Source organism: Pinus tabuliformis, chromosome 8, assembly GCF_031772625.1.
Source record: "Pinus tabuliformis cultivar Carrire ecotype Pingquan chromosome 8, CPIR1, whole genome shotgun sequence".
NCBI classification, from domain to species: Eukaryota; Viridiplantae; Streptophyta; class Pinopsida; order Pinales; family Pinaceae; genus Pinus; species Pinus tabuliformis.
The window spans coordinates 1,163,683,204-1,163,703,785 of record NC_142294.1 but is presented as its reverse complement, the minus strand read 5'-3'; positions in this window follow the sequence as shown (position 1 = coordinate 1,163,703,785).

Below are 20,582 nucleotides of genomic sequence, written 5' to 3'. Positions count from 1 at the left end.
TAAAACATATTTCATCAGATGTACGCTACTTCAATATCTGAAACCTGTGTGCATACACTTTTGTATCAAGGCCAACCAGCGTATACGTTGTTTTAAGTTCGTGAACCAGCATGTATACGCGCCTCAGCTGCACTGAACCTGCGTACAGATCTATAAAAGATAATTTATCCTTTTTACTTATTCAGACATTATTTATACCCAAATTATCATATTTATAGATCACATCATGCGCCAAATATAACAGATCAAAAATCACACAAAGATACTTCTCTTCAATAGGACTAGGACTTATTCTTCTCCTTGTGCTCAGGTTCCTCCTTGATTCAGATCTAGTTATGCACCATAACCCAATGGTAGTATTCTAGATCTTGCTCTTCATAAGATATTCAATGCTTCAGATAATTCGCTTGCCAAATGATCTCCTTCCCTTTTTATAGACTTAGGCCTTACTCAAACCATGGTCCAAAACCATAGAGATCCAATACTAGGGACTCAATACTTGGGTTCAACACTTTGGATGCAATACCAAGGACCAAAACCATAGGTTAAAATATGTCAAACTAAATACCATGGACCCATCATAAGTTTTCCCACATGTACGCGCTTTTCTTTGCATGAAAGTGCATTCATACGTATACGCACCTTTTGATCAGTACACCTGCGTGTATACGTGATTTTGTTAAGAGGAACTTGCGTATACCTGATTTTCTTTTCATTTTGAGAGCCTGAATTGTGATCTGCCCTTTGAGTGAGTTGCCATCAAGGACAACACCTATGCCATAGTGCCAAACCTTTGCCATAATGCCAACATAAGCTTTGGAACCCAGTCACATGGAAGGTTGTGTATAGCCGAGCATACGTATACACACCTTTTGATCAGTACACCTGCGTGTATACGTGATTTTGTTAAGAGGAACTTGCGTATACCTGATTTTCTTTTCATTTTGAGAGCCTGAATTGTGATCTGCCCTTTGAGTGAGTTGCCATCAAGGACAACACCTATGCCATAGTGCCAAACTTTTGCCATAATGCCAACATAAGCTTTGGAACCCAGTCACATGGAAGGTTGTGTATAGCCGAGATGTGGTGTTCAGAGAGGTAAAAGATGTTATTAAACATGAATTCCAACGAAAGGAACCTGAGAAGATAGAGTTTGAGCTTAAGGAGGAAGAATCAGACTCTACAGCAAAGGAGGAATCAGAAAATGAAGAGCCACAAACTCCGGGTGTGAGAAGATCAGTTTGAGAAAGAAGGCAGCCAGAAAGGTATAGTCCATCTACTTTCTGTTCAAATTTTGCTTTATCTATTACTGTTGATGATCCCAGAACTGTGAAGGAAGCAGTAGATTCAGAGGATGGCAAACTTTAGAAAGAGGCCATGGTTGATGAAATGGCATCTTGGCATAAAAATGAGGCTTGGGATCTGGTGGAGTTGCCGGCTGGAAGGAAACCCATCGGAAGCAAATGGGTGTTCACGAGGAAGACAAATGCATAAGGAAAGGTGGAGAATTACAAAGCTTAGTTGGTAGCAAAAGGTTATTCCGAAGTGTCGGGAATTGATTTTGGTGATATTTTTTCTCCTGTTGCCAAGGTAACTTCTATTAGATTACTTTTATCTGTTGCTACTACTTTTGATTTTGGGGTAGAACAGATGGATGTGAAGACAACATTTCTTTATGGGGATCTGGAAGAGGAAATATACATGAAGCAACCTGAAGGCTTTGCGGTGAAGGGTAAGAAAGAACTAGTATGCAAGTTAAAGAAGTCTATGTATGGGTTAAAACAGTCACCAAGGATGTGGTATCAGAAATTTGATACATTTATACGGGGACTTGGCTTCACCAGAAGCAAAGCAGATCACTATGTGTATTTTAAATTAATTGGTGACCATGTTATTTATCTGGTCTTGTATGTGGATGATATGTTGCTGGTTGGAAATGACAAAGAAATTATCCAGGATTTGAAGACCCAATTGTCCTCCAAATTCGACATGAAAGATCTTGGTGCTGCAAACTATATTTTGGGCATGGAAATTGAAAGAGATCAGGCAAAGAGGAAGATCTAGTTAAACTAGAGGAAGTATGTTGAGAAAATACTGCAGAGGTTTAATATGCAGGATAGTAAACCAGTGAAGGTTCCTATTCCTGTAGGTGTGAGGTTATTTGCTTAATAGTGTCTCAAGACACAAGAAGAGGAAGAGGACATGTCCCGTGTTCTATATGCAAGTGCAATCGGTATCTTGATGTATGTAATGGTTTGTATTAGACCATACATTGCACATGCAGTGGGAGTATTGAGCAGGTTTATGTCAAAACAAGGTAAGGAGCACTGGACAGCAGTGAAGCGGGTTTTCAGGTATTTGCCTGGCACTAGTGATTATGGTTTGTGCTGCAAAGGAAGATAAGGATTAGACAGAATGTTGGATATTCGTGGCTTTGTTGATGTAGATTGGGCTGGAGATCTGGATCAGAGAAGAATTACAAGTGGGTATGTGTTTAACCTATTTGGAGGTGCAGTTAGTTGGATGAGTAAGAAACAATCTGTAGTGGCACTATTAACTACAGAGGCAAAATACATGGTAGCCACTCATGCAAGCAAGGAAGCAGTTTGGTTGCAGAGATTGTGTTCAACTATTGGGTTAGTATAGGGAGCTATAAGGATAGACTGTGACAGCCAAAGTGCAATTTTCATGGCAAAGAACCCCGCATATCATTCAAAGACAAATCACATTGATGTTCACTATCACTTTGTGAGGGATATGATAGAAGACAAAAAGGTGTTGCTGGTAAAGGTGGACACTTTGAAGAATACTGCAGATGCATTGACAAAATTTGTGAGCTCTGAGAAGTTCTCTTGGTGTAGAGAGACAATGGGCATTTCAGGGCCAGAAAAATGACTAAGCTCTCTTGTGGCCCCCTGTGGAAAGAAAACAACGAGTGGGAGAATGTTGGGTTGTGTTATATTCTTTCCACAACTAGCCCACGTAGTTAACCGGGGAGTTAGAGGGGGGGCGGAGCCCCCCTCTGTTGTGATGATAGTGTAGCAGGGGGGGTCACAGGTGGTTTAAGGTGTACCCGTAAACCCACTTTATGGGGTCTGGGGCAACACCCCGGAAAATTTTGGTTTTGGACCCTATGTTAGGTTGGGTGGACCCACCTATGGTTTTGTGCATGATTTTCACACATGTTTTTTGGACGCGATGGTTTTTGGTCCATGGTATTGGATGCTTCGGCATGTATAAATATGTATTATAACATTGAAAGGAACATAATGAAAAATCAAGCTGGTAGTCCTGGTTTTGGGATCCAGGGGAAATCTCTGTGTATATGTGTTTTATGTGTTATGCTCTCGCATTGTTTATTTTCTATGTTTTAGAATTCGTATGCAGGTATTTTCTATACGGGGTCAAAACCTACACGCACCCCCAAAACTGAGAAACTTGTTTATGATCAACGCATGTGAAAAGTAGGGAAACCTAGTAGTCAATGTTGGTCAATAGGGGGCCAGGGTGCGTTGCCCTTTAAAATGACTGAAACAAGGTTCTTCCAGGCAAAAACTCAGGGTTTAAAAAATGTCATGCTTAGGGCTTTGTGTAGGGAGGATGAAAAAGTGTTCAGAGGATGTGAATGATCCCGTTTGCAGGCCTATTGACTAGATGTGACAAAATGGCCTATAACAACATCTATGTCACTTTGATTTCAACAATGGTGGAGGCCATTAATGGGGGTGGTATCTCCCATCCTCTTTATGAAATCAATGTGTTTATATTCTTGGTATCATCTTTGAATCTCCTAATTAAATTAACTCCAATCCAATTTGTCAAGAAATTTTAGGAGATATATATAGTGTTTCTTCCCATAATCTCCTAGAAAATGGTTATGAAATTGGATAACATAGGGATAATTGGGTATTTAATAAGACTATGCCTATCCCTTGGGAAATGGTAATATGGATCCAAAAAATCTGTTGACACCTAATCAAAAGGATTGGGTGTACAATTGTAATTAATGTAAATAAATAATAGAGAAGATAGAGAGTCATTGGGAGCTTAATCGAACAGTCACTCCCTCTTGTATATAATAACGAACAACCTGAATGAATAAAATGAGTTTTGATTTGAGGAGTTACCTCCTGGTCTGACATGGTATCAGAGCAGGTGCCATTTTTTGGCTTCCTTTTTAATTTGTAACTCCTATTTTGTTTTGCCTTTTTTTTACATATTTTGCAAGCTGACATCTCTGTCAAATCCCTGCGAAATCTCATTTATTGTTTAATACATTCCTTGAAATGCATTGCATTGTAGCTAGTTGTTGAAGCCGAAGGTGCTATAATGACTTGGATTTCCTCCTACTCTGAGTATGGTGTATATGCCCTTTTGCATTGAAGAACATATATCCTTTTTCATATTCACATATATCCTTTTTCGTATTCCCTTGAGCCAGATCTCAAGTATCATAAACCTATATATATAAATATTGTCGGGTCCACTTTTTAATCACATATCGCAAATCTCTTACCCCGATCAATACCGCTACATGTTTGCGATGCGATCATACCCTTCATTAAACCCACTCGGACATAGTCCCCGAGGTTTCACTTTATCTAGCTCGTTCTCCACCGTTGATCTCAACCTCTAGATCTGACAGCTGACATTGATTTTGGGGTGGACCAATTGCACGGCGGGTACCCGCCCGAAAAGTGCCCTTTAATCTCCACCATTGATCATCACCTCCAAATCCAACAGTTTATAGCGATTTCGGGTGCATTAGTTGCACAAGAGTTACCCGCCCGATACGAGCGGTTTTTCTCTCTCCCCTAGTCACTATGTGTCAATCGTATAGTGGAATCGGGCATTCCCCTCTCAATACCACTTACCGATTTTTATTCGCTCGAAATCCTGCTTGTAACACGAAATCCACCTTTAGCCATGGTTATCGCCCAAACTTGTTTTGCTTATGATAACCGTTGATCGCTTACCATCGATGACCCTCCTCCGTTCATCTCCTCCGCTCATCTCCTTCGTTCATCTCCTCTGCTCCTCTCCTATGTTCATCTCCTCCTCTCATCTCCGTCATTCATCTCTGATATTTAGGTGAACGTTGAATATTGTTAAGTTGAACATTGTTGGTATAACAATCATTTTACAAGTAAAATTTTGCAGCAGCAATATTTTTCTCCACTGCACACAAATGTTACAATGCATTCAATTATATCTATTGTGGGAGTAGTTCTTAATGGAAATGAAAATTATCCTGAATGGTCACGGAAAATCCAACACACTCTCATTTTTAATGAGCTATGGAAAGGAGTGTGTGTTGGAGAAGGAGACGAAGCGCCAGTCCAACCTACCTCAGACAAGGAACTCACCATTTGGGAAAATAAGAACAGCAAAGCCTATGCATTGATTGCAGCATCAGTAAGTGAAGAGGTGAGTTGATGCATTTCACCATTTTCAAATGCTTTTGAAGCCTTACAAAAGTTGAAGGAACTCTATGACTCACACTCTGCACTTGAATTTGTTCAACTCATGATTAAACTCTTCACCCTTGAATTACAAAATAATGACCCTCTTTCTCTTGCATCTGAAGTAAAATCTATAATGCATGATATCAAAGTCACTAAGGTTGAATTGGATATTCCTCTAATCGATTTTCTCAAGGCATTTTATCCTACTTACTCCAATTATCTTGAGTCATTGCAAGCAAATGGAAATCTCAAAGATATTACCTTTGACATTTTGTGAAAAAAAATTGTTGAAAGAGAGAAAGCTTTTGGAAATAAGACAGCCCTTGAATCTTCTAAAGAGGTTGTGTGCCTTTCTCATAAAGAAAATAATATTGCCTAAGATTCTTCCAGAGGAAGAGGTGGTCGAAGAGGAAGAGGAAGATATTTCAGAGGTGGGGGGGCAGATACTCTCAAGGAGAAAAGTCAGATTTACATTGCATACATTACAAAAGAAATGGATCACATGATGCCTCCACATGCAAGTTACCTTGGGACAAATTTGAGTAGCAAAGAAACCAACCCAAAGGTAAAACTAATGACATAGAAAAAGGTAAAGCACCTAAATCCGCTCATTACGTTGTGGCACAATGTAATATTGGAGTAAATGAAGACTTATTTAATGCTTCACTTGCTTCTTCGAAAAATGATTGGTTGCTTGATTCAGGAGAAACTTTCCACATGAATTTTAGAAGAGATTTTTTTGAATAATTTACTGACAATGTTGATGGAGTAGTATACTTTGCAGACCAATCAAAACTCAAGCCATCAGGGCTTGGCACAGTCAAGCTTAAATTGCCTAGTCACTCCATTCATATGTTTGATGGCAAGCTTGAGGTGAGAAAAGCATCTGACCACTCACTTGTCATGACGGGGATAGAAGAAGAAAGGCTTCTCAAGCTGCAGGGTACCTCTGCTCGTGCACAAAATTTCTCATACAATTCTCATTATGAAGAAGGTATATTTCCATCAAGTTTATTATGGCATGCTAGATTTGGACACTTGAACTATGACAGCCTCCACTTGTTGAAGAAAAATGGTGTTACTAGTTTGCCTACAATTCCTAGGAAGCTTAAGAAATGTGATGCTTGCATTCTAGGAAAGCATAGCAAACAGTTCTTTCATGATTCACACTCCAGAGCACATAGAAAACTTGAACTCATTCATTCAAATTTATGTGGTCCAATGCTTGTCTCTTCTGCAAATGGAAATAAATATATGATGACATTTACTAATGACTACACTAGAACGTGTTGGGTTTATTTATTGAAGAACAAATATGATGCTTTTCAAACATTCAAGAACATTCTTGCATGGATTGAAAATGATGCACATCTCATATTGGCTCCATTCGCACTGATAATGGAAAAGAATATAGTTCAAATGAATTTGAAAACTATCTTCACCAACATGGGATCAAACATCAAACAACTATGCCTTATAATCCCCAACAGAACGGAGTAGCTGAAAGAATGAATAGGACAATCTTAAATATGGTACGCTCCATGTTGTTCTTCAAAAATGTAAAAATGATGTTTTGGGCTGATGCAGTTCTATGTGTTGTATATATAAAGAATAGATGTCCATCTAATGCTATCAGAAATAACACTCCTTATGAAATGTGGTATGGGCACATTCCTTCGGTAAAGCATCTCAGGGTCTTTGGTTCCACCTGTTATGCCTTGATACCAAAGGTACATAGAAACAAACTTGGTGCAAAAAGTTGTAAGTGTATCTTCCTGGGGTATTCAAACACCTCCAAAGCATATCGTCTCTATGATGAAGTCAACAAAAAGTTTGTTGTATCTAGAGATGTAATCTTTCTTGAATCATCCAAAACTGACAATGTTGTTGAAAGGAAACTTGATCGCTTGGATAGGTTCACAAATGCAAAATCATTTCAAGAATTTGATAATCAGATTCCACATCTTGAAGGGGGATTCCTATACAAGATCAACCTGTGGAATCTTCTTTTGAAGCACTCTCTTCCCTACATGAAAATCAAACAACAGATGATATTTTGAGTGATGTGATTGACAGAATTGGGAGACTCAATCTTGATTTAGTCCCAACTCAACCAACGGAGCAGCCTGGACCATCTGAGAAAGGTCCCTCAGAGTGGCTGACAAAGACACTTGAAATTGTTCATCCTAATGAGGTTGGAAAGATAGGAACTAGAAATTCAAACCGAAAAAATGGAGGTAATGTAAATGACTCTGATTCGCCTGTTGATATGGATGTTTCTTATGATTGTGAATTCAATTTGTCTACAGATTTTGAACCAACTTACTTCAAAGAAGTTGTTTCTCATGATGAATGGAGAGAAGTAATGCAAAAGGAGTATGATGCCCTGATAAATAATGGCACTTGGAAGCTGGTTGATCCTCCATTGGGAACTAAACCAATTGGCTGCAAGTGGGTCTACAAGAACAAGTATAAAGCTAATGGCTCACTTGACAAGCACAAAGCCAGGCTTGTGGAAAATGGTTTTGCATAGAAGGAAGGGGTCGATTATGAGGAAACTTTTGCCCCCATAGCAAAATGGGCTACCATCCAGACACTCTTTGCCCTAGCAGCTCAGAACGGTTGGAAAGTCCATCAAATGGATGTAAAAACTGCTTTCTTGAATGGAGATCTAAAAGAAAATGTTTTTATGTCCCGGCCTAAAGGATTTGCTATGAAAGGACATGAACATAAAGTATGCAAACTTGTGAAATCCTTGTATGGCCTCAAACAAGCACCATGAGCCTGGTATGAAAAATTGACTGAGCATCTTTCGAAACTCAATTTCAAACATTATGATATTCATGATGCAACTTTGTTTGTCAAGAAAGTTGGCAAAACAGTTGTATATCTTGTGGTATATGTAGATGATCTTTTGATGATAGGGAACAATGAAAGCTACATTGCATCCATAATGAAGGAATTGAAGAAAGGTTTTGAAATGACTGATTTGGGCTATGCTCATTACTATCTTGGTATTGAAGTAACTCAACATCCGAAGTCCATATTCATTTCTCAAAAGAGGTACATCGGAGATTTGTTGAACAAGTTTGGCATGACTAAATGCAATCCTCTGACTACTCTAATGGAACAAAACTTAAATCTCACATCCATTGAAGGAAAATAATTTGAGGATGCAACAAAGTATAGACAGCTTGTAGGAAGTCTCAACTACCTAACTACTACTAGACCAGACATTTCGTTTGTTGTTGGAATCCTCTCCAGATTTATGCAAAAGCCTTGTGAGGGACATTGGTCTGCTGCAAAGAGAGTTCTAAAGTACTTTAAGGGAACTCAAGACTTTGGAATCAATTATACACAGGTGGGCGACTTCAGCTTGATTGGATACTCTGATTCAGACTTCGATGGAGATAAAGAAACTGGGGTATCTAATGCTATCAGTCTTGGATCAGGAGCTGTCTCTTAAAGATCACACTAACAATAAGTTCCAGCATATTCCACAACAGAGGCAGAATATGTGGCAGCAGCTGCGACAACAAAAGAAATTGTGTGGCTCAGGAAAATTCTTGAACATTTGCAAGTAAAACAAGTACAAACGACTCCACTCATGATTGAAAATACCTCTGCAATAAAGTTGGCCAAGAACCCAAATTTCCATGATTGAACAAAGAACATAAATATTAAATATCATCTAATTAGACATCATGCTAAGAACAAAACAATCCATCTTCGTCATTGTTCCACTAATCCATAAATTGCAGACATCTTCACCAAAGCACTCGGAAGAGAAAATCTTGAAAGATTCAGAACGATGCTTGGACTCACCAACATCCCTTCAGATTGGGGGGGGTGGGGGGGGGAATGTTGACACCTAATCATAGGGATTGGGTGTACAACTGTAATTAATGTAAATAAATAATAGAGAAGATAGAGTTTCATCGGGAGCTGAACCGAACAGTCACTCCCTCTTGTATATAATAATGAACAACCTGAATGAATAAAATGAGTTTTGATTTGAGGAGTTACCTCCTGGTCTGAAAAAATATAGGAACCCTTCATCAAAAGTAAAATGACTCATTTCTTTTGTGGCTATAGGTTTTATGCTTTCATGTTTGAAGCAAAGGAACATGGGGATCCTAATTTTAGTAATGAATCTTATTTATATGCTACCAAAGGGTTTTAACTGAACCAATGGATCTCTGGTTCCAACCCAAAGAATGATATATATACCTTCAATAGTTCTGATATGAGTTCCTCACCTCCCCTTACACCATTTGAATGACATAATTATGAGTTCAATAGGGAGCATTCTCAAAAAATACATAGAATGTGTAATACCAAATGATCAATTTTTTTCTAATGCTCATCTCTACAAAGAAATATATTTGGAAAAGGGCTTGTTGGAAGCCAATGAGTTAAGCATTAAAAATTAGAAACATATCCAAAAAATCGAATATGAGAAAATTTCATTCAAATGCCATAAATGTCATCAATTTGAGCACTTTGATCAAATCCACCCCAGGTCTACTTTAATGGAACAAGAACGCATGACCAAGAAGAGAAATGGAAAACAACAAAAAAGAATCAAGGTGGCAATCAATAGACAAATTCCTCCTCCTAGCCACATAAGAGACCTTCTCAGACAACCCTATCAAATCCCAATGAAACAAGGAAAAAATAAGATCCAACAAGACAATCAAGATATAAGGAAAAACCATTTCAAAAAAACCAATATCATCCCAAGAGAGTAGGGCATCATAAGCATATTATCCCCTCTACAAACATGGATTATAACCCCTCTAAAAACATGTATGATATCCTTCTTTAAGAAGAAATTTTTCTAATAATGATCATCTCACCCTCTATGGTCCATGGAATCCATTTAGATATTCCAACTCTAGCATGAAAAATTAAATCATAACCTTAGGAAACCTAAGGAATTATCATTTATCATCATGCAGAAGTGATGGATCATTCCCCATCTTGGGTTTTATACTCATCTAGTATGGAAACCCAACAATATGATCATTGAAGCCTTGAATTTTATAAATCAAATGTAGTGACTAGGGAAAACCTAGTAAAAAGAGAGGAAGGAATCCCTCTAGGGAGAGGCAAGAACAACAAGTTGATCAAGAAAAATATTTAAGAAAACAAATCACCCTAGACAATTTTATTTGTAGTGAGGTAATAATATATTCAAAAGGTAAAGGTGAAATGAAACTCCCTATTGGGGGATCCCACAAACCTAATAAGAAATTATGAAAATAATTTCTTATAATTGTAGGGAACTAGGCAATAGAAATAAGATGGAACCAATGAAGGATTTGATAAAACTAGATAGGCATGTGGTTCTTCTACTACATGAAACTAAACTCAAGGTAGAAGAAGCCCTAGAAGTCTACAATAAGAATTAGCTTGTAAGTGAAGGATAGGTAGTCAATTTATGGGGTTGTTTAGGATGCATTTGTATTAAGTGGAACAAATCATATTTTCAACTTTCATCTAGCTATCATACCTAACGTTGGGTTTTGATAGGTATCTTTCATTTATATATGAACAATACCATATATATTGTAAGTGTGTATATGAATAATAATTTCGTGGAAAAAATAGAATGTTCGCAACCCTTAGAAGCTCTTATAATATTCCAATCAAAACAATTCATGCACTGACTCCCCTTGGAATAGTAGAAGGATTTTTTAGCATATCAAAATTCCCTATGGAATGAGGAGGCCATTTAGTGATTCAAATATAGGAGCCTCTAGTTAGGAACAAGAGATCAGAGCATAACTTTTTTCATAAGCAAGTGAGGGACTACATATGGAAAAACAATGTGAAATAAATCAAGACAGTCATTGGAGACATTTTTCACTCCTTTTAGGAGATTAAAGGAGTGTAATTTTCCCATTTTTCAGACCTATATATAGCAAAATAGGGAGTGGTGGTAGTAAATACAAAAATGCTAGAAAATGTTCCAAACTTAATCACTTGAGATGATAATGAGAATCTCATCCAAACCAATAAAGCAGACAAAGTGGTGAAGGTTATATGGGATATTTATTTAGATAAATCTCTCGGACCTTGTATCTTTCCAATTCATATCTATCACTCCTACTAACACACCATCAATTTTGATTTGTTAAGGATACTCAAGTATGTCCAAAAATCCCTTAGAGTGGAGGGTGTCACCAAATCAATATTTTTAGATTTAATTCTACAGGTATCCAATCCTTACTCCTTTTCAAGTTTACAACTTATATCTCTATGAAATTTCTCATATATGATTATGTAAAAAAATAATAGCAAATGAGATAAAATCAGTCCTACCCAAACTGACATCAGAGAATCAAGAAGGATTCATGGCTATAAGGCATATAGTTGACAACATCATAATTCTACAAGAATTCATTCATTATGGTAATGTCTAAAAAGAAAAAAGGAATGATTATTAAGTTAGATATGGATAATTCTTTTGATCATGTAATTCATTATTTTATTTTTGACGTGATGGGAAAATTTGGTTTATTTTCTTCCTTTATTCACAAGATTGAATCTTGTATTACCAACCCATGGATCAACCTCCAGTTAATTGGAAAGCAACATCCTTCTTTGTTGCAGGTAGAGGCCTCAAGCAAGGATGACTCCTCTCCCCCATTATCTACATAATTATGGTAGAATCATCAAGTATAAAATTGGAATTTGAATGTGGATATGTCCATATTCTAGGTATCAATGTAGTGAGGGTGGTTAAGAGCATCAATCATTATCAATTTTCCAATGATACCCTTCTTCTAGGGGGTACTTCTACTATCATGGCTTCAAGATTAAAATAAGTATTGGATCTGTGTTTGAAAATCTTTGGTGGTCTCAAAATCATGATAAGTACCATATTAATTCTCGGAACATCAAAAATCCCACATTGAGTTAAATGTAAAGGATATTCTCTTTTCCATTCAAGAAAGACTAGATATCCTTTAAATATATGGGAATACCTATTTGCTTGCACTCATCATCTTTTCTCCATTGGAATAATATTATAAGTAAAATTCAAGGCTATATTCACTTAGTGGGTGGCTCAATAATTAAACTCGGTGGGAAGACTAGTTATGCTCAAATCAATTCTATCTCTATTACCTATTTTAAAATTTCATGATTTTCTCACCCGAGTTAAACAAGAACTCTCTCAAGCACTATGAAAAACTAAATCTAATGGAAGACTAGGCATAAAGGACTCTTCATTAGGGGAAATATTAGAGAAACTAAATCTAATGCAAGACTAGGCATAAAGGACTCTTCATTAGGGGAAATATTACTTTGGTGATTAACCATTGGTAAATATGACTATTGGAAGAAAATTTTACATAAACAAGTACTTGGAAGGGTAATGGAGGCAATTCCTTGATAACCATCTAGTTGAAAAAAAGGGATCCCCTATATGGAAATTACTCAAAGCAGTTCATCCCATCCTCCTACCAAAGGTTACCTAGATCCTTAGAAATGGAAGAAACATAAATATTTGGCAAGACAACATAATGGGTGAGTAAATGTTGGTTCTCAATCAAACTCTCCTTCCACTCCAAATTTGGTTGATGAAACAAGGGAAAAACACACTACATATCATATCTACTTTATTTCCTTAAATACTATGGATAGGCTACCATTTTTTGACAATTTTCCACCCAAACAATTCAACCCATTAGTCATCTTGAAGACTCCCTTAGAGGATGTGCCTTGCCAAGAAAATCCATTTCAAATCGATAGAGTTGGGGATACAAGAAAGAGGTATGGAGAAGCACGGTTAAAGGAATATAACAGAGACTTTGCATGCCAACAAATTGAAGTATCTTTGATCAATGGGGAAACCTATATGAGAGGTATTTTAAAAAGAAACCAATATTGAAGCACCTCTAGCTAACTTTGCCAAAAAAAATCAGTTTGAAAGTACGATCCGCTAAAAAAAATCCATGTTTCAACAACAAGTATTGATCCCTAAACAAGGGGAAAATAGAGCCAAATCCATCTTAGTAGAACATTATAGAAATAAAGTCTTAAAATAGTAGTATATTTGGTGTAATCACTTTAATCTAGAACCCCGCCCCCAACTCATGTTACAACAAGATCTATCTCATAGAAATTCAAATGGTAGATACAAATGAAACCATAGGAGATTCAAGTCTAGTAGAGGGAACATATTTAGACATGTTATTCTTCGATGGATCTCTAAAATGAAATCCCAAGGTGGTAGGTATAACAATGGATATCTACATCCCAAGATGGAAAATTGCATATTCTTATGCATGGAGCGTACTTGTCATGACCAACAACACATCAAAAGCTTTTGCCCTATTTCAATGCCTAAACATAGCCAGAGGAATGAATATCTCTAACCTCATTGTGATAAGAGATTCTAGCATAAACATCAATCATATTCACATGGATTTGTCTCCATTTACTATCCATTTAGCTTTTATTCTAGAAATAAACAAGCATTCTCACCAAACATTTGACAAGGTGCAATAGTTTCAAGTTATAAGGGAAAATAATTTAATGGTGGATCATTGAACCAATCTACCCACTAGAAAAAATTATTGGACTTGGATTATTAAAAACATTACTTATGTCCAACACATTTCATAACACTACACTTCTCCACAAGAGTGCACATCATTTCAATACTAAATGATTTGCATGGCATTCAATACCCATGTAGCAAGGACAACTTTAATAAGGCTCACCACAACTAAAACACTATAATCTAAATCCCATAGACTCTAATGAGTACTCGTCACTCATTATCTAACATCATAATGGGTTACGTAGAGCATACTCAACTCATTAGTCACGAGTTCAAATCGTTTGGTTCTACTAGGATCTATGGTGATAACATAATAGGAATTATAGCTTTTATCTCCCAATCCTTTGCTTTTTGGTTCGAATGTGCACTTCCTAGTCTCAAATATCTCTTCCCTTCTTTAGAAGGAGGTAATATTTCTATTTTCTTGGTCTTTTGTTCTAGTAATGGGAAAACTACCACTCTCGTCCTTTCGTAGGAACAATCAATTTTCAAGTATCAAACAATGCTTTAAATTGGGATTGTCAACTTTATTCTCTATCATTGAGTTGGATGCTCCTAATTGTCATTTTGATTTTGGGTTGGAGCATGGGAAAATACACCTATAATTATCACTCCCCAACCTCGTCACATGGACTATAAGGAGATACATGAAATTCACCAATATCCATAGAAGCATGAGGATTCCATTCATGATCTAGATATTTCCTTCCTGTCATTCCTTGAAATATTAGGCCAACAAGACACAAACAACAATTACAAAGTTGAAATAATTATGGGAATATTGATTTAAAAAAAAATAGTTAGATGCCCTCGTATGGGTAGTTAGGACACTTCTTTAACATCAACAGTGTCCTACCACATATTTTTAATATAACCCTCCATCCATTAATTCTCCAATAGATCACCAACAGCATTAATGAATTCCAAAGGAAATCTCACAACATTTCCCCCAACAGTTGCATACCCTAGTCTAACCTTTGCTAATTGGGATAAAGGAAGAAACTAGAGAAACAAAAATCATAGTGGGTGATATGCCCTATCTTTGATACACAACCAAATATGTTTTGCATAATGGTTAAGGTTTTCGATGTCTTCTATGTCTCTTTACATCTAGGAAGCTATGTACAATGTTGTATTTGTGAATACTAGAAGATAAAAATATCCACACTAACATAATAGGACTTTTGAAACACACTTCTCTACTAGAAACACAATTTTGTAGACCTCCATTGTAAGCTCCTGCTACAACCATTTTTAGTAATATATATTTCCTAGTTCTTTTTTAAAAATAACCATGTTTATTAAAAGAGGTATGCAAAAAGAAAAGACTTGGGCATTAGGATGATTGTTGGGTTTTACCTAAGAGTTACACGGTGGATGCACCTTGAAGAGTTATTTTGTTGTAGACTGTGGTATTTTAAGGTGTTTTTTATTAGTGAGTCCCCCTCATTTGAGTTTTTTTAAGTCATGAACTTTGTATTTTGTTATATTATTTATTTGAATTTTTTTAGTTTAAAAAGAAACCTATGTTTTATTTATTTATTATTTTCTTAAGAACATTTGATAATTGTTATTTTGTCTTTAGTCTCTATAAATGAAAAGAGAGAAACAAAATATATAAGCACAAGATATGTAAAATATCTATTTATTTTCATGTGATTTTTCCCATTTTCACTTCCATTATTTTCATTCTCGAGCGTCTACAAGTCACAGATGAACCTAAGAGTACAGTCCAAAGAGTTAAGTATTGTATGGGTGAGATATTTCCCCTTTTAAATTGAGATATATTGAGTTTTAAATGCTACAATTAGTTTTCAACTATAAATTTATTCATATCTAATTGGTCAAAAGGTTTTCTTAATTCCCTTTGATGTCAAATAATGTTTTCTTTTCCTCTTGTAGTTTTCAGTTTCTAGTTTGCCCTTGTATAGTGTTATAAATGTCAAGGCAAGAACAAGTTATTTAGACTCAACTTTAGCAAGCATTGTTAACATTGTGACAATATCCGGACACAAACTAAGTATTATCATCCTATAATAACAATATTGGAGTATTTGGGTCATACAATCATCATATCCTTGATCTTTTATGATTATGTTCATTTTCTATTATTTCACTTGTTTTTAGATTACAATTTAGCATTCAAGCATAATCGATGTCTTGAATACACTTAATATTTTTTATTTATATTCATCTTTCTTCTATTTATTAAAATTTCTAGTTATAGTTTGTGTTTTATTTTTTCCAAGAAATCCTTGTGGAGAAACCCTTGTTCACATCATTGTATATTGCATATATTACCTAATGTAAACCTACTAATATTGGATACAATATCTAACCCAATAGAGAGGTGGAATGAAGCATTGCAACAAAGGTATCAAGCTCGAGGGATCAATATTGATATGCTTACATGAAGCTCAAAGACCTCAACCACTCAAGTTGTTCATCAAGTTATAGTTAGTGTTGTTTTACACACATAAAATACAACAAAAATATGAGAAATGCCTTACAAATTCTTAATTCACTTTCTAACTTGGGTTTCATAGCTTCAGGATAGTTGATTTTAATTTAAGTTTCCCTACAAAACCAAAGAATTTAAGGAATTTTCTAATCTCTATTTTCTACAAAGAATTTTTTATTCATCACCCGCCATAAGTACTTACAAGTGAAGAATGTAAAAGGGGAAGTAGAGGACCTTATTGGGATTTAAACATTGGATAGCATTCCCATATATTCTCTTGTATATATCTTGAGAGTGTTTTAAGCATAATCTCTCAAATACCATGTTGGGAATCAACGATGTATTGATCAGGCAATTGATAACAACATTGAATATGTTAGTGTTTTTTAGAAACTAGGATAACCTTGGGCGGGGTGGGGGGTGGGGGGGGAGCGGGGTGGGTGTGAATCAATATTTTATGACTTTAGCAATTTTTGGCCAATTTATTTAATAATGAGGAGAACTAATTGATTTTTCAGTAATTAACCATGAAATCAACACAAATAAATACTATCAACAACACACACATAAGTAACACCATGGACCGAAAACCATCATGTCCAAAACCATGTGCGAAAATCATGCACAAAACCATAGGTAGGTCCGCCCAACCTAATATAGGGTCCAAAAAAAAAAATTCCCCTAGGCGCTGCCCCGGACCTTCGCATATCACATATCACATTTGCATCCGTCGCATATTGAAAGTCATAAAGCCTTGCCACATTGGAAGCACCGATTGCGATAGGTTGTGGACCTGACAAGCATATTAACTATGGTTTAATACCATATCTCATCTAGTCCATCGGAGCAGTGGAGGATCAGTGGTCGACCATCGGCGGAGTCATGGGTCTGAAACATAAAGGACCCTTGGGAGTCATGAATCGCCAATTGCGATTTAAGCGCAGACCCGATATAGGAATAGGTGTGATTGTAATATTTCCTGAAGTCCGCCTTTAGTCCGTTTGACTTTTTTTATCATATTCTCTGTGTAATGGAATGTCTGCCTTGCACTGGCTGTTTTAAGCCAAAAGGCTGACGATGGTTGTTCTGACAGTTCAAAAGGCTGAATGTTAGTGAAAAGGGGTGAATCATGGTAATTATGATTGCGATCAGGACAAAACATCTCCTTTTAATTGAAAGAACTCTGTGTATGCCGCAATCATTGCCAAAAGTGTTGAGATTGCAACAAGATGATGGAGCTTAGTGAAAAGAGTCGCCTTCACTAAGTGGGCCCGCAGGCTATTTTTGGCGCAAGTCTATTTTTAGACTATGTCTATTTTTAGACATATGAATCATGTCTATGTTTATGGATGATTGATCAAGTTGGGAAAATAGATGGACTTCTATTTTTGATGAAAGTGTGAGTGATCACAGTGTGAGTGATCAAGTCTATTTTTAGACTGGCTGTCAAAAATAGAAAAGTCAAATATTATTATCTCACAATAATATTTGGACTATAAACTTAATCTTATTCTCTTGGAGCACTTCAGTTTGAGCTACGGAAGTGGCACATGCAGCTGTCAGAAGGAAATTCGTTTTTCTTATGAGTCAGTTGAGTTGTTGCATGCATGACTTCAGTTAGAACTCAAGTGAGTTGAGTTTAGTGGACTGGAGGTACAGTTGATGGAGTTGTGTTCAGTTTAACTTAGTTAAACTGGTTGTAGTTAGTCTAACTGCAGATAGACTAATGATGAGTTGTTAAACTAATTATTAACTCATAATACAACTAAAGAATACATCAGTTAACTCAGTTGCATGTCAGTGCATGTTCAGTTCAACAGGGACAGGTGGTAGAGAATCAGATTGCTATCAGTTGTGACTATAGTTGTGCACCAAATCTTGCACAATCAAAGGATTGAGTATGCCAATGAGTTTGCTCATGTATTTGGCCCGCATTTTAGCCTTTGCTCACGTCCAAAAAGAGTGAGTGACTATTTTGCAGGTGAAAATCGAGTTTGGGAAGCAATTCTCATCAGTTCTTGAGCAGGTATTGAGCAGTGGAGGCAGGCAAGCAGTGGAAGAGATTTGGAGATCAGATCTGAGCTGTATTGTGTGTAACAGAGGTGGAGATACTTGTGAGAAGTATTATGTTGTGTAATGTTACATGACTCAATCATTAATATACAGATAGTGTGGGGTTTTTAGCGAGATGCTTTCCCCGTGATACATACTGTGTTAATGTGTGAATGCTCTTGATGTTTTATTGTTATTGATGCTGCTATATTCTTGATCAACGTAGAGGAGCTTATGTATCGTGTATGTTTTCCGCATTAGTACATGATCAGGATAATCTCCATTGAATATGTGCTAAATTATTCAAAATTTCTACATGGTATCAGAGCTAGATAATTGTAGAAAACGTTTCTACATGGTATCGGAGCAGCTTGATTTGTAGAAGAGATTTTTACAGGATATCAAGCGAGGGTTGATCGGAAGCAGTTGAGTTGGTTGCTGGTGGAATTCGAATTTGCAGCAGTGTTGTTGAAAATGTCTTTCAACGGATTGCAAATGTTATTCCAAAGCAAGAGCGACTTGGCGCTCAAGGATAAACTCAGTAACAATAAAGGTGAGAATGGATCTTCATCAAAGGTAGTTGATGAAGAGAATTGTGCTTTGGCTGCCAAAGCAAAGAAAGGGAAGAGCAAGAAAGCTTCTCAGTCTGGTGCGAAACGCAAGAAGCAGGATATGTCCAAGGTGAAGTGTTTTCACTGTCACCAGCATGGACACTATGCCACAAATTGTCCGCAGAAGAAGAAGAACAAGCAAGCTGCTGGATCTGCAGGGGGAGAGGCTTTAGCTTCTCAGTTTGAGCTTGATTTTTCATTGATTGCATGCTTGGTTTCAAGTGTGATGGGATCAGTGTGGTTTCTGGACAGTGGTGCGTTTTTTCACATGACGGGAGATAGAGATTTGTTCTCTGATCTGGAGGACAAAGATCTTGGAGTGCACATCGAGATGGGCGATGATGGTAGATACAGTGCGACCGGTATCGGTACCATTTCCTTTGAGAGGGAGTCTGGTAAACCCTTTGTATTGAAGGAAGTCATGCATGTTCCAGGATTGAAGAAGAATCTCATCTCAGTGGCGATGTTAGAAGACAAGGGGTATGATGTTGTTTTCAGCGAGGGAAAGGCCTTCCTGTGCAGCAAGACAACTGGTGAGACCCGGAAGATAGGGGTCCGAGTGAGGAACCTTTATCAGTTGCATGTAGATGGATGCGCAGCAATGGCAGGCAAGGCAGAAGGATTGGTGAGCCGGGATGATGGCGAGTTGTGGCACAGGAAATTGGGTCACCTTCACCATGGAGCCTTGAAGATACTGCAGTAGATCACTACAGGGCTTCCTAAAGGCACACTTGCGCAGTCAGATTAGTGCAAGGGGTGTACTTTGGGGAAGTTTGTGAAAGCCACCTTTCACGAGAAGGATAGTCGCGCCACGACGATCCTTGAGAGAATTCACACAGACGTGTGTGGACCTTTCTCAGTTGATTCGACAGCAAAACACAGGTATTATGTGATTTTTGTTGATGATTTCTCTCGTAAGTGCTGGATCTTCTTCATGCAGAAGAAGAGCGAGACATATTCAAAGTTCTGTGAATTCAAAGCACTGGTCGAGAAGGAGTCGGGGAAGAAGGTGAAGGCTCTTAGGAGCGATAATGGTGGTGAATACATCTCGGACGAGTTCAAGGATTTCTGCAAGGCAGAAGGGATTCGTAGAGAGCTCATAGCTCCCCATAACCCACAGTAGAACGGGGTAGCTGAGCGAAAGAACAGAACGATTGTGGGTGCTGCACGGGCAATGTTGCATGATCATGGCCTACCCCTTCACTTGTGGGCGGAAGCATGCAATACAGCAGTTTATGTGCAGAACCGTTGTCCTCATAGGATACTTGGCATGAGTACACCCGAGGAGGCTTATTCTGGTAAGAAGCCTGATCTTTCTCATTTGAGGATTTTTGGTGCTAACGTTTACATGCATGTGACGAAGGATGCCAGAAAGAAGTTGGAGCCGACTGCAGAGGTTGGGATATTTTTGGGGTACA